This window comes from Herpailurus yagouaroundi, unplaced genomic scaffold, assembly GCF_014898765.1.
Source record: "Herpailurus yagouaroundi ecotype Mexico unplaced genomic scaffold, PumYag 67189, whole genome shotgun sequence".
Classification (NCBI taxonomy): domain Eukaryota; kingdom Metazoa; phylum Chordata; class Mammalia; order Carnivora; family Felidae; genus Herpailurus; species Herpailurus yagouaroundi.
In genome coordinates this window covers 595,092-609,110 of record NW_024420031.1, presented here as the reverse complement: position 1 = coordinate 609,110, position 14,019 = coordinate 595,092, and the positions used below count along the sequence as shown (strand labels likewise).

The window sequence follows — 14,019 nt, the reverse complement described above, 5'->3', positions numbered from 1 at the left end:
TATGCCTTAAAGTAATAAGATGTTATATGTCCATTATATCTCAATAAAACTTGGAGGGGGAGAAATTCTGGAGCTGGCAAAAGTATCTACAGTTCAACAATTCTTGTCTACCTTCACCTTCCAGAATTGGATAATTCCACCAGAAGATATTCTCCCATTAAAATCAACATCTATTCCAGACTTAACTCAATCCATTATTTTCTTGCCTGATTTCCCTGTTGTATGTCATCTTCCCCATTTCTTTCTCTTGGAGTCCTAACCCTACACAGGTTCTAAGCTTGTGCCCACAAGGACATGTCATACTTGTTCTCCCACCCATATTTGTGTTGCCTTGAAACTCATCTAAAATGCTTGAAGTATTTTACAATGATCCTTAGTCTCTCTTTCATAAATCTGTCCAAATTTTTATACTCACTTAATGTTACGGTTTATAGTAGTTTTCTATTACCACAAACTTCCAGGCTTAACAATACAAATTTATTATCTCATTATTCTGTAGATCAGCAGTCCAGATTGGCCCAACTGGTTTCTCTGCTCCAGATTTCACAAGGCCAGAATCAAGGTATCGGCCAGCTGGGCTCTTACTGAGAGGCTCTGGAAGTAATCTGCTTCCAAAGCTCATTCAGGCTGTTGTCAAAATCTAGTTTTTTGCACTGACAGACCTGAGGACCGAGTTTTCTTGTTGGCAGTCAGATGGGAGTGGCCCTTAGTTTAAAGGCCTATTTCCAGTCCTTGTGCGTTGATCCTTACATCTTACACTTGGAATCTTTCTGATTTCTCCTTCTGCCATATCTCTCTTCCTGCCAGCAGTAGGTTCTTTGATTTTAAGGGCTATCATATTGGGTCTACCTGGAAGATCCAGGATAATCTCCCTGTCTTAAAGTCTGTATCCTTAATTATGTCTGCAAAATCCCTTTTGTCATGTAATACATCATATTCACAGTTTCTCAGGATTAGAGTGTAAACATCTTGGGGGAGGGGGCATTTTGCCTACTAAGCTGAGGTCTCTAAGGTCAGCTTTCAGAGAACACCTTTATATGCAAATACTTGCCCATAGCATTGTAGATCTGGACTCTCACTGGTAGAGTAATTCCAGTGTGTTTTTGTTCTCTACCTATCTCTTTTTGGTTTCTTTGGGACTCAGAAAAGCTCTCTGACCTAGTAACAATTAAAATATCTCCCTGTTGTCTAGTTACATCTTTAAAAGCTTTTAGATCTGAGTATCTCTTTTTCCCTTTCATCTCTGTTTAGCTCATTATCCAGTTTTCCTAAGATCACATTTTTCAAGACAATCCCTCTCTTTCTCCAGCTTAAATAGCATAACATTTTGTATCTTTTTCTTTCATTCTCCTACTGCTCTTGTTCTGACAGTAATGCTTATTTTTATTTTTCTAACGTTTTATTATGGGAAATTTCAAACATACACAAAATTAGAGAGATACTATAATGAACACCTAAGAATAGTATAATGAATCACTCAGCTTCAATAATTATCGACACTTCGCCAATTTTATTTTTTTTTAAGTTTTTAAAAGTTTATTTATTTATTTTGAGAGAAACAGACAGAGAGAGCGCAAGCAGGGGAGAGGCAGAGAAAGGGAGAGACAGAATCCCAAGCAGGCTCTGTCAGCAGGACTCGAACGCACAAACTGTGAGATAATGACCGGAGTAGACATCAAGAGTCAGACGCTTAACCACTGAGCCACACAGGCACCCTGGCACTTTGCCAATTTTAATTCATCTATTCATACTGTTTTTCTGGAATATTTCAAAGCAAATCTCAGAAATGTCATATCACTCACACATAAATTAGAATAAAGCATTATTTTGAAGGAAATCCAGTGCCTCCTTGATTTCGCAAGCAAACCCTATTCCTAGAGATGGTGGTCTTCACATTTTTTGGTTTAGTCTTTGGAACTTTAATAATTTTAAGACTTGTTTCTTCACCTCAATACAAGAAGGTGTTATAGCATAGCATATATATACTTTATATGGTAGGGGCTCCCATTTCTCTATCTATACCTTGATAAAAATCACCTGCCTTTCTAGGTTAAAACCAGAGTCTGGGTCTTTAAAATACAAAGTCATAATCATGTTTCATGTAATTAATAAGTCCAGTGCCAACCTGACACCAGGCGGAGATGGTGGTGGTGTTGGGGGGAAAGGGGATGAGTCTAGGAGTCTGTGGACATGCCACAAAAATTCAAGAAGGCAGCTCCTCCATATTTTTTCCTTGCCTCTGTAACAAGATGCAATTCAAATCAAGATAGAGGGATGGTACTGATAGAATGTCACCTACTAAATGCAAAATATATAATGTCACTCTTTAGTACTTTGTGGTTCACATGGAATTTAGCTACTTTTGCAGTTAAAAGCCTCAGCCTATAGTTCTGAGAAATAGGAAAAAAAAGGAGCAAAAATGCTTCAGCCCTCTGATTGTTAAAGCTGTTTTCAACACTGTAATTAATGTAACATTGTGTGTCAATTATACTTCAAAAAACTGTTTTGAGGTGAACCTAACCAAGGCCAAAATATTCTTTTCCTGATACTCTAATCCCTTTCTCAGCCACAAAAGCATGCACAGTCTGTTCTTACTAGGGTTCACTTGGTTCCACCTGCTTTTAGACACCTGCCACAGTTGTAAGGTCAAAGACCTCTAGGGCCTGTGATTTCTAAAGCTGCTGTCTATTAAAAGCAGTGGCATGTCTGCAGACACCAATCATAATGTAAACTGCTACAAACTCCCAAAGTCAATGATGAGCATGGCCAGTGCTTTCCAAGGTTTGACCTTATGGCAAAAACAAACAAAAAAGAAAGAAAGAAAGAAAAGAAAGAAAGAAAGAAAGAAAGAAAGAAAGAAAGAAAGAAAGAAAAAGAAAAGAAAGAAAACCAGCTGCAACACATGTGCACACCGGCCACCACACTCCCACAAAGAGAACTGCTTCCCTCAAATGTTATTCTAGATCTCAAATGCCAGTCATTGCATTTGTTTCTTGAGGTTTCTCAACCCAGACACCATGGGGGTACCTCTAAAGGTCCTATCTATAATCATATCACTTTCTCCCCTGAATTCCAAACTAGTTATGAAATAGACACAAGAGGGGTGCCTCGGTGGCTCAGTCGGTTAAGTGTTCGACTTCGGCTCAGGTCATGATCTCGCCATTCAGAGAGTTCGGAACCCCACATTGGGCTCTGTGCTGACAGCTCGGAACCTGGAGCCTGCTTCAGATTCTATGTCTCCCTATCTCTCTGCCCCTCCCCTGCTCGCTCTCTCTCTCTCTCTCTCTCTCTCTCTCTCAAAAATAAATAGAACATTAAAAAAATAAACAGACACAAGGGTCAAAGAGGGATCTGAATATTGAGATTTATTGTTGATAAGACTGATTTGGAGAATGGATCCGTGGCCTGCAGCCTGAATCGGGTTTTCAACTTTTTTATCCCAAACCTAGATTTTTGTGCCTTCCTGAGGGAATAGATGTGTCTGTGCAGCGGAGCCTTACCCCGCTAAGCTGGCCTTAGTAAGGCTTGGCCACATGGAGGGGCAGATAGGAGGACATAGCATGCTATATAGGCAAGGGAGCTCTGAAAAACATGGCAGGGAGCTTAGCAGGGGCTGAGCAATAAGCCTTCAATTAAATTTTGGAATCTCACCAATCAGTCACTGTGGGGAGGAGGTGGTGAGCGAAAGAGGTGGCGTGACACATAGTGGGGACTGGAAAGCTCTCATCCCAACACTTCTGAAAGGGCAGAAATTTCTAGTTCATGTACGGATGGAAATACTAGAAAGGGAAACATCACATAACTAATAAATATGGTCAAAGGGGAAGAAGCAAGAGAAGGGCTCCTTCCCCACAAGGCCAGGGCTTTCTCCAGTGGCCAGCCTTACATACTCACTGCATGACTGGAACAAACCAGAATGCAGTAATATGTAGAAATGGGTACTCCAGTGCCCAGTAGAAACACTGGAACATACAGGTTTCACTCCATGAACATCTCTTAAGAGTCTTGCCTGATTACTGTGGCCATATGGGAGGGAGAGAACTTTAGAGCTAATTTAAGCCCAGTTATTGGTGGTTTGTGTTTTTTTGTTTTTTTGTTTTTTTGTTTTTTTTTGCCCCAGATGGCAGAAGACAATCAAGTCCAAATGCAAGACAGAGAATAAAAGAGAGCTTAAAACAGAGCTTGCAAAATGGTAGCCTGCTGAACAGATCCAGTCCACAGATGTGCTTGAATTGGCCTGTAAGATTTTAAAGATCTTTTTAAGTTTATTTATTTATTTTGAGAGAGAGCGTGTGTGCACACGCGCATGAGCAGGTGAGGGGCAGAGAGAGAAGGAGAGAGGGAATCCCAAGCAGACTCCACACTGACAGTGCAGAGCCCAATGCAGGGTTCAAACTCACAAACCGTGAGATCAAGCCCTAAATTGAAATCAAGAGTCGGATGCTTAACTGACTGAGCCACCCAGGCACCCCTAAAAAGATATTTTTCAAATTAATTGTCAGCACCTAAAAATTGGTAGAGCTCATATAAAAACCCAGATTTTATGGCCTCTCTGGAAAAGTTGGAAGATTCTGGCCATGCCAATGTGCATTTCTGTATGGCAAAATCAGCTGGACAGAGTAGCCACTGCTTCTTTTAGGAAGGGGCACAGTCCCCACCTAGGCTTTTGTGTGACTTGCCTACATTTGGGTTTGTGATCTCTGATTTAAATTGACCAGCATTAGCGATTGTTTGTGATCTGAAAGAAATGCAAATCACCCATCTCTGGGAGTGTTTAATCATGTCAGAGTGAGTATTTGGCAATGTAGAGAGTGCCAAGGAGGTGTGTGCCAAGAATCTGACCATCCATCAGCAAGGGGAGGGATGAGAAGACATCTGTCTATGTAACGAGGATGAAGAAATTGTTATGAGAGGCAGGAGAAAAGGGGGCCACAGCCCGCAGTGTGGAGAAGCAGGCTAGGCTGGAGCAGGTGACAGCAGGAGTCAATTACAGCCAAGTGTTGCTAGGGCAACTCAGTCTCCATGAACAGCCTGGAGGGCCTCTGGCCCTCTCGCTGCTAAGGCAGCTGATTTAGGAGGCTAGAGCTCTGAGGTCAGGGAAGCTTATGGGGGAAAAGATAAGGCTGCTGAAGCATTGTCCTGGGTTAGGGCTCCAGTCTTGGTAACAGGTACAGAGGGAGCCACAACATCCCACACAAGAGTTACTGGTGGCTACTCTAAAGGCCTCTCGAATTTAGAACCATTACGTCTCCACCCTTCAGGCCACTTCTTTCCAAACTGCAGGTTGTAACTCATTGGTGGGCTATGCAATTAATTTTGTGGGACAAGATCAGCATTTAAAATTTTTTTAATGTTTATTTATTTTTGAGAGAGAGAGAGAGAGAGTGCGAACAGGGGAGGGGCAGAGAGAGAGAGAGAGAGAGAGAGAGAGAGAGAGAATCTAAAGCAGGCCCCAGGTTCGAGCTGAGCTGTCAGCACAGAGCCCGACACGGGGCTGGAACCCATGAACCACGAGATCATGACCTGAGTCGAAGTTGATGCTTAACTGACTGAGCCACCCAGGCGCTCCCGATCAGCATTTTTAAAAACAAAACAAATGAATACAATATTTTATAATTTTCTAAATTTTTTTTGCTTAAAAATACTTAAATTCTATTTGTTTGTTTATTTATAATTTACATCCAAGTTAGTTAGCATATAGTGTAATAATAATTTCAGGGGTAGATTCCTTAATGCCCCTTACCTATTTAGCCCATCCTCCCTCCCACAACCCCTCCAGTAACCCTCTGTTCTCCATATAAAATGTTTATTTTTGAGAGAGAGAGAGAGAGAGAGAGAGAGAGAGAGAGCAAGTGGGGGAGGGGCAGAGAGCGAGGGGGACGGAGGATCTGAAGCAGGCTCTTGGCTGACAGCAGAGAGCCCGATGCGGGGCTCGAACTCAAGAATCCTGAGATCGTGATCTGAGCTGAAGTCCCACGCTTAACTGACTGAGCCACCCAGGCACCCCTAAATACAAAATTTAAACAACAGAGTGCATTACACACAGTAAATACTGTTTTGTGAAACAGTGGTTTCAGATGTCTCTGAGTGTACGTGTGCATGCATGTACTGAATTGTGATGTCAAATATGTTTCTTATTATGTAAATTGAGCAAAAAGAAGTTTGAAAGCCTCTGTCACAGGCTACAGTCAGTCACCGTGGCCAGCTGATTGGATGTGCCTCATTTGGCATGTCTAGTGGAGCTTTTTGCTCTTTTGTTTTTGTTGTTGTGAGCAAGAATGGCAGATGTAGGCCAATTATAACCTTCTAAGGAGGACTCTCTGGTATCAGAAAAAATACAGGTTATGTTGGGCCAGCTGGGAAACAGGTTTTGAGGTGTGGCTTCTCAGAAGAAGTGCAACTCCACCTGACTGCTCGAGACTCTACCCACTAGGAGTGGGACCACTGCAGGTGATTGTGCAGGTGAAGCCAAAAGGAGAGCCTGCTCCACAGTAGTGGACCCAAATTATGCTTTTGTCGGGAATTTTCCAGGTTTTTTGCCTTAAATTTTTATTTAAATTCCAGTTAGTTAATAGATAGTGTAATATTAGTTTCAGGTGTAGAATTTAGTGATTCAATACTTCCATACAACACCCGGTGCTCATCACAAGTCCCCTCCTTAATGTCCATCACCTATTTCACCCATCCCCCACCCACCTCCCTTCTGGTAACCATCAGTTTATTCTCTACAGTTGAGAGTCTGTTTCTTGGTTTTCCTCTCTTCCCCCCCACCATGTTCATTTGTTTTGTTTCTTAAATTCCACATATGAGTGAAACCATATATTTGTCTTTCTCTGACTGACTTATTTCACTTAGCATAATACTCTGTAGCTCCACCCACGTCATTGCAAATGGCAAGATTCCATTCTTTTTTATGGGTGAGTAATATTCCATTGTGTGTGTGTGTGTGTGTGTGTGTGTGTGTGTGTGCGCGTGTGTGTGTGTGTGTATTTATGTGTGTGTGTGTATTTATGTGTGTGTGTGTGTGTGTGTGTGTGTGTGTGTGTATACATACCACATCTTCTTTATCCATTCATCAGGCAATGGACATTTGGGTTCTTTCCATAATTTGGCTACTATAGATAATGCTGTAAACATCAGGGTGCACATATCCCTTCAAATTAGTATTCTTGCGGTTTTGGGGTAACTACCTAGTAGTGCTATTGCTGGATCACAGAGTAGTTCTATTGTTAACTTTTTGAGGAACCTCCATACTGTTTTCCAGAGTAGCTGTACCAGTTTGCATTCCCACTAACTGTGTAAAAGGGTTCCCCTTTCTCCATATCCTTGCCAACACCTGTTGTTTTCTGTGTTAATTTTAGCCATTCTGACTGGTGTGAGGTGATATTTCATTGTAGTTTTCATTTGTGTTTCCTTGATGATGAGTGATGTTGAACATCTTTTCACGTGTCTGTTAGCCATCTATATGTCTTCTTTGGAAAAATGTCTATTTATGTCTTCTGCCCATTTTTTGAATGGATTATTTGTTTTTTGGGTGTTGAGTTGTGTAAGTTCTTTATATATTTTGTATTCTAACCCTTTATCAGGTATGTCATTTGCAAATATTTTCTCCCATTCTCTGGGTTGCCTTTTAGTTTTATTGATTGTTTCCTTTGCTGTGCAGAAGCTTTTTATCTTGATGAAGTCCAAATGATTTATTTTTGCTTTTGTTTCCCTTGCCTCCAGAGACAAGAAGTAAGAAGTTGCTAGAAGTAAGAAGTTGCTACAACTGACGTAAAAGAGGTTGCTATGTTCTCTAGAATTCTGATGGTTTCCAATCTCACATTAAGGATTTTCAACCATTTTGAATTTATTTTTCTGTATGGTGTAAGAAAGTGGTCCAGTTTCATTCTTTTGCATATTGCTGTCCAGTTTTCCCAACACCATTTGTTGAAGAGACTTTCTCCCATTGCATATTCTTTTCTACTTTGTTGAAGATTAATTGACCATATAGTTGTGGGTTCATTTCTGGGTTTTTTTATTCTGTTCCACTGACCTATGTGTCTGTTTTTGTGCCAGTACCATATAGTCTTGATCACTACAACTTTGTAATATAACTTGAAGTCTGAAATCATGATGCCTCCAGCTTTTCTTTTCTTTTTCAAGATTGCTTCGACTATTCAGGGTCTTTTGTGGTTCCATACAAATGTTAGGACTGTTTGTTTTAGCTCTGTGAAAAATGCTGGTGATTAATAGGGATTACATTAAACGTGTAGATTGCTTTGGGTAATACAGACATTTTAACAATATTCTTTATTTCAATCCATAAGCACGGAATGTCTTTCCATTTCTTATTGTCAACTTCAATTTCTTTCATCAGTGCTTTATAGTTTTCAGACTACAGGTCTTTCACTTCTTTGATTAGGTTTATTCCAACATATGCTTTGGTTTTTGGTGCAATTGTAAGTGGGACTGATTCCTTAATTTCTCTTTCTGCTAGTTCATTATTGGTGTATAGAAATGCAACAGATCCTTGATTTTGTATTCTGCAACTTTACTGAATTCGTGCATCAGTTTTAGCAATTTTTTGGTGCAGTCTTTGGGGTTTTCTATATAGAGTATCATGTCATCTGTAAGCAGTAGAAGTTTGACCTCTTCCTGTCTGATTTGGATGACTTTCATTTCTTTGTGTTGTCTGCTGTGGCGAGGACTTTCCAGAACCATGTTAAATAACAATGGTGACAGTGGACATCCCTGTCTTGTTCCTAACTTTAGAGGAAAAGCTCTGTTTTCCCCCCACTGAGGATGATATTAGCTGTGCATTTTTCATATATGGCCTTTATAAGGCCTTTCATATATGGCCTTTATTTCATATATGGCCATATATGACATTATTTCATATATGGCCTTTATGCATATATGAAATATGCATATTTCATATATGGCCATTATGGCCATATTATATACTTCCATTTTCATATATGGCCATTATTATTCATATATGGCCTCCCTCTATCACTACTTTGTTGAGGTTTTCTATCATGAATGAACGTTGTAGTTTTTCAAATGCTTTTTCTGCATGTATTGAGAGGATCATATGGTTCTTATCCTTTCTTTTATTAAGGTGGTGTATCACATTGACTGATTTGTGAATATTGAACCACCCCAGTAGCCCACTTGATCATGGTGAATGATTCTTTTAATGTACTGTTGGATTTGATTTGCTATTGTTTTGTTGAGAATTTTTGCATCTACATTCTTCAGAGATATTGGCCTGTAGTTCTCATTTTTAGTGGGATCTTTGTCTGATTTTGGAATCAGGGTAATGCTGGCCTCATAGAATGAGTTTGGAATTTTTCCTTCCTTTTCCATTTTTTGCAATAGTTTGAGAATAGGTATTAACTCTTCTTTAAATGTTTGGTAGAATTTCCCTGTGAAGCCATCTGGCCTTGGACTTTTGTTTTTTGGGAGATTTTTGATTACCAATTCAATTTCTTTGCTGGTTATCAGTCTGTTCAAGTTTTCTATTTCTTCCTGTTTCAGTTTTGGTAGTTTGTATGTGTCTAGGAATTTGTCCATTTCTCACAGGCTGTCTGATTTGTGGGCATATAGAATTTCATAATATTATAACTGTATTTCTGTGGTGTTAGTTCTTATTTCTCCTCTTTCGTTTGTGATTTTATTTATTTGGGTCCCTTCTTTTTTGTTTTTGATAAGTCTGACTAGGGGTTTATCAATTTTATTAATTTTTTCAAACACCAGCTCCCGGTTCCATTGATCTGTTCTAATTTTTTTTTAGTTTCAGTATCATTTATTTCTGCTCTTATCTTTATCATTTCACTTCTTCTGCTGGCTTAGGCTTCATTTGTTGTTCTATTCCTAGCTCCTTTAGATTCAAGATTAGATTATTTATTTGAGATTGTTCTTTCTTCTTGAGGTAGGTCTGTATTGCAATATACTATGGAATTTTCCAGGGTTTTTAGGAGTCACATCATTCGCATCATTGATTTTTCATGTCCCACATTGTTGGTACCCTACCCAATGGCCATCCTTCAGTTTCTCCCTCCCTGATACACCCCCATTTCTGTTGATATTTAGGGAAATCCTAGACTTCACGGGAGCTGGGATCTCAAATGAAGACCCACAAAATGTCAGCCCCCAATTTTTATTACATTCAAAAGACATCACAATTACTTAGTCAGCTTATTATAAAAGTTTCTACATGTATAATCTCAATTTCTGCACTTAGTTTGTCTTGGACTAGTAACCAACAGTTTGTAGATTAGCACCAGCCCAGGGGCCAGACTATGAGTGGCACTGGTCTGAGCTAACTAATCATGGTAATTCTAATTCCCTCACCAAATGATTGGTTTGGGCATGGACAAAAAACAGGGACAAGAGGGTATGTTTACTGGGGATGCCTAGGAAAATTTCTCTTGGTCTTAATAAAGGACACATGATATTTATAATCTTTCTTCCAGCCTTTTGATGTTAGTGTATGACCATGTGATGCCTGAGTAGCTACAGCTATCCTGGCGTCATAAGGTGAAGGACCAACAGGCAGAGGATAGTGGAACAAGATGGCAAGGATGAAAAATGGTTGAACAAAGCTGCAATTGTGTACTGATTCACCAGACATACCAGGTGTCATTCTAAATCTAGCTTCATTTTTTTGTATTTTAATTTTTTTCAAGCTTCCATTCACTTTATTTTTCTTGTGAGGTGACCACAGCCAGAGCCTGGGTCCTCTGCACAGAGACTCTGGGTTGGGTCTTTACAAGACCCAGTGAATTCCTGATAGGGAGACTTGGTGAACACAGTCTCTTTCCAAACGTCAGGCATGAGATAGCTGTAGGTCTTGGAAATGGCATCAAAAGTAGCCTTGGTGAAGTTGCCCAGGGTGGTAGTGCACCCCCTGGCTGAGGTGTAGTAGTCAATACCAGCCAGTAGCAGCAGCTTCTTGGGCACAGGGACTGAGACAATGCCAGTGCCTCTCGGGGGCAGGGATGAGGTGCACCAGCACAGAGCCACAGCAACCTGTCACTTTGCATGGGACAGTGTGGGGCTTGCAGATCTTGTTCCCCCAGTAGCCTCGCCACACGAGAACCATGGAAAGCTTGGACAGGATGATGGCCCCACAGATGGCAGTGGCTACCTCTTTGGAGCACTTAACACCCAGACCGACATGTCCATTGTAATCTCCGATGGCAACAAATGCCTTGAACCTGGTTCGCTGGCCAGCGTGGGTCTGCTTTCGCAAAGGTATAATCTTTGAAACCTGGTCCTTGAGGGACACCCCCAGGAAAAAGTCAATGATCTCAGATTCCTTGATGGGCAGGGAGAAGAGACAGATCTCCTCCAGGTATTTGATCTTCATGTCCTTGACCAGGTGGCCCAGCTTGGTGATGGGGATCCACTCCTCGTTCTCAGCCTTGCCACCATGAGCTCCGCTGCCCCGGCCCCGGCCCGGGATGCCGCTGCCTGCCGAAGCCTCCGCGGAAGCCGCCAAAGCCTCCCATTCCAGTGCCTTGGGGCCCTCCAGGGCCTCGGGGCCCTACCGGCCCTCCAGCAGGACCGGCGTCATCCGCCATTTGGTGTTTTCCCAGAGAAGCAACTGTATTTTAATTTTAAATTAATATACAGTAAATTTGATTTTTTGTGTGTACAGTTCCATGAATTTTAATACATACAGAGATTCATGTAACCACCAACATAATCAGGATAACGAATAGTTCCATCATCCCATAAAACTCCATCATGCTATTGCTTTGAAGTCACACCCTCTCTCTACTCCTAACCACTGATCTGTTCTCCATCGCTATATTTTTGTCCTTTCAAAAATGTCATATAAATGGAAGCAAACAGTACATAACATTTTGAAGTCATCTTCTTTCACTCAGTACAATGCTTCTGAGATTCATTCAAGTTCTTGCATATTCATTCCTTTTTATTGATAAGTAGTATTCCATTGGATGGACATATCACAGTTTATCCATTCATCACTTAAAGGGTATTTGGGTTGTTTCCAACTTTTGGTGATTATGAATAGAACACTTCTAAAGATTTTATGTACAGGTTTTGTGTGAATACAGGTTTTTATTTCTCTAGGGCAAATAACTAGGCTTGGCATTGCTGGGTTATACAGTAAGTATATATTTAACTTTATAAGCTGCCTGTTTTCCAGGGTGTCTATAGCATTTTGCATCCTCGCCAGCAATATAAGAAAGTTCCAGATGTTTCCCTATATTTTCCTTTAAAAATCTTATAGTTTTATGATTTACATTCAGATCTGTGATCCATTCTGAGGTAATTTTGGTATTAAGTATGAGGTTTTAGTCAAAGTTCATTTCTTATATATGGATGTCCAATTGTTCTAATATCATTTGTTGAAAAGACTGTCATTTCCCCCATTGAATTCTTTGTACCTTTGTCACAAATTAATTGACCATATTTGTGTGGGTCTATTTCTGAATTCCCTATTCTGTTGCATTGTTCTATATGTCTGTCCCTTCACCAACACCACACTGTCTTGATTGCTGTAGCTATTTGGTAAGTCTTAAATTCGGGTGGTGTGACTCCTCCAAGTTTATTAATCTTTTCAAAATCATTTCGGTTATTCTACTTCCTTTACCATTCTATATGAATTTTAGACTCAACCCAACTCTATTTTACAAAAAATCTTGAGATTTTTATAGGAACTGCATTAAATCTATAGACCAACTTAGGGAGAACTGACATCTTTAATATTTTGAGTGTTCCAGTCCATAAAAAATGGTATGTTTCTCCAGTTATTTAGGTCTTTGGAAATTTCTTTCATCAGAATTTTATAGGTTTAAGCATATAGATCCTGTATATGTTTTTTTCTTTTTTAAATTTTTTTTATTTTTGAGAAAGAGAGAGACAGAGCACAAGCAGGGGAGGGGCAGAGAGAGAGAGAGGGAGACACGGAATATGAAGCAGGCTACAGGCTCTGAGCTATCAGCACAGAGCCCAATGTGGGGCTTGAACCCACGAGCCATGAGATCATGACCTGAGCCAAAGTCGGATACTTAACCGATTGAGCCACCTAGGCGCCCCAAGATCCTATACATGTTAGATTTTTCCCTAAGTATTTCATTTTCTAGAGCTACTATAAATAGTACTGTTTATTGCTAGTATACAGAAATGTGATTGATATCTGTGTGTTGATCTTGTATTCTGCAACCTTGCTAAATTTACTTATTAGTTCTAGGTGTGTGTGTGTGTGTGTGTGTGTGTGTGTATGTGTGTGTTATTTTGGGTTGTCATCTGTAATAGGGATGGTTTTATTCATCCCCTTTCCTTTCTTCTCCTCTCCATCCCTAACTGCCTACAGTTGAGCTGCCTAATTCAGATTAAATATAAGAGTGGAGGATAAATAGAGTTGTTATAGGTCATCTGCAAATTATTCAAGTTGCTTTGAAGTCATTCTACAGCAAGGTGACAAAAATATTACATGCAAATGATGTGATCATGTACTATGAAAAATGGTAAAGCAATAATAAAAAGTTTATAATAATAAATATTACAAAAATACCAGTACTTATGTGCCAGGGACTGTTCCAATTATTGTACATAAACAAACTTTTGTAATCACAACCCTATGATGTGGGTACTATTATCCCCATCTTACAGATGTGTAAACTATAAATGGCAGAGGTGGGCACAAACCCAGGTAGTCTGGCTCCATTGCTTACACCCTTAATCATTACCCATTGGAACAGAAGTTTCTAGAAATGGACTCTACAATATCTGAGATATTAGTATGATTTAAAATGAGTAAAACATTGACTATTCAACAATTATATAGAAATAACTGGATAGCTATTGGGAAAAATTAAAGTTGGAAACCTACATTTATACTACACATCAAAATAAAACCCATATGGAACATGCATTTAAAGGTGAAAATTAAAACCATAAAGGTGCTAAAAGAAAACATAGAGAAAGAATTTTATAATCTTAAGGTGGGGAAAGGTTTTCAAAGTACAGCACATAAGCCATCTGTTATACATGAAATAA

General features: G+C 39.9%; 1 pseudogene; it reads right to left on the bottom strand.

Moving 5' to 3' along the window:
* Positions 1 to 10,685: 10,685 nt before the first annotated feature.
* LOC121024805 (40S ribosomal protein S2-like) lies at positions 10,686 to 11,570 on the bottom strand (annotated as a pseudogene).
* Positions 11,571 to 14,019: the final 2,449 nt, after the last annotated feature.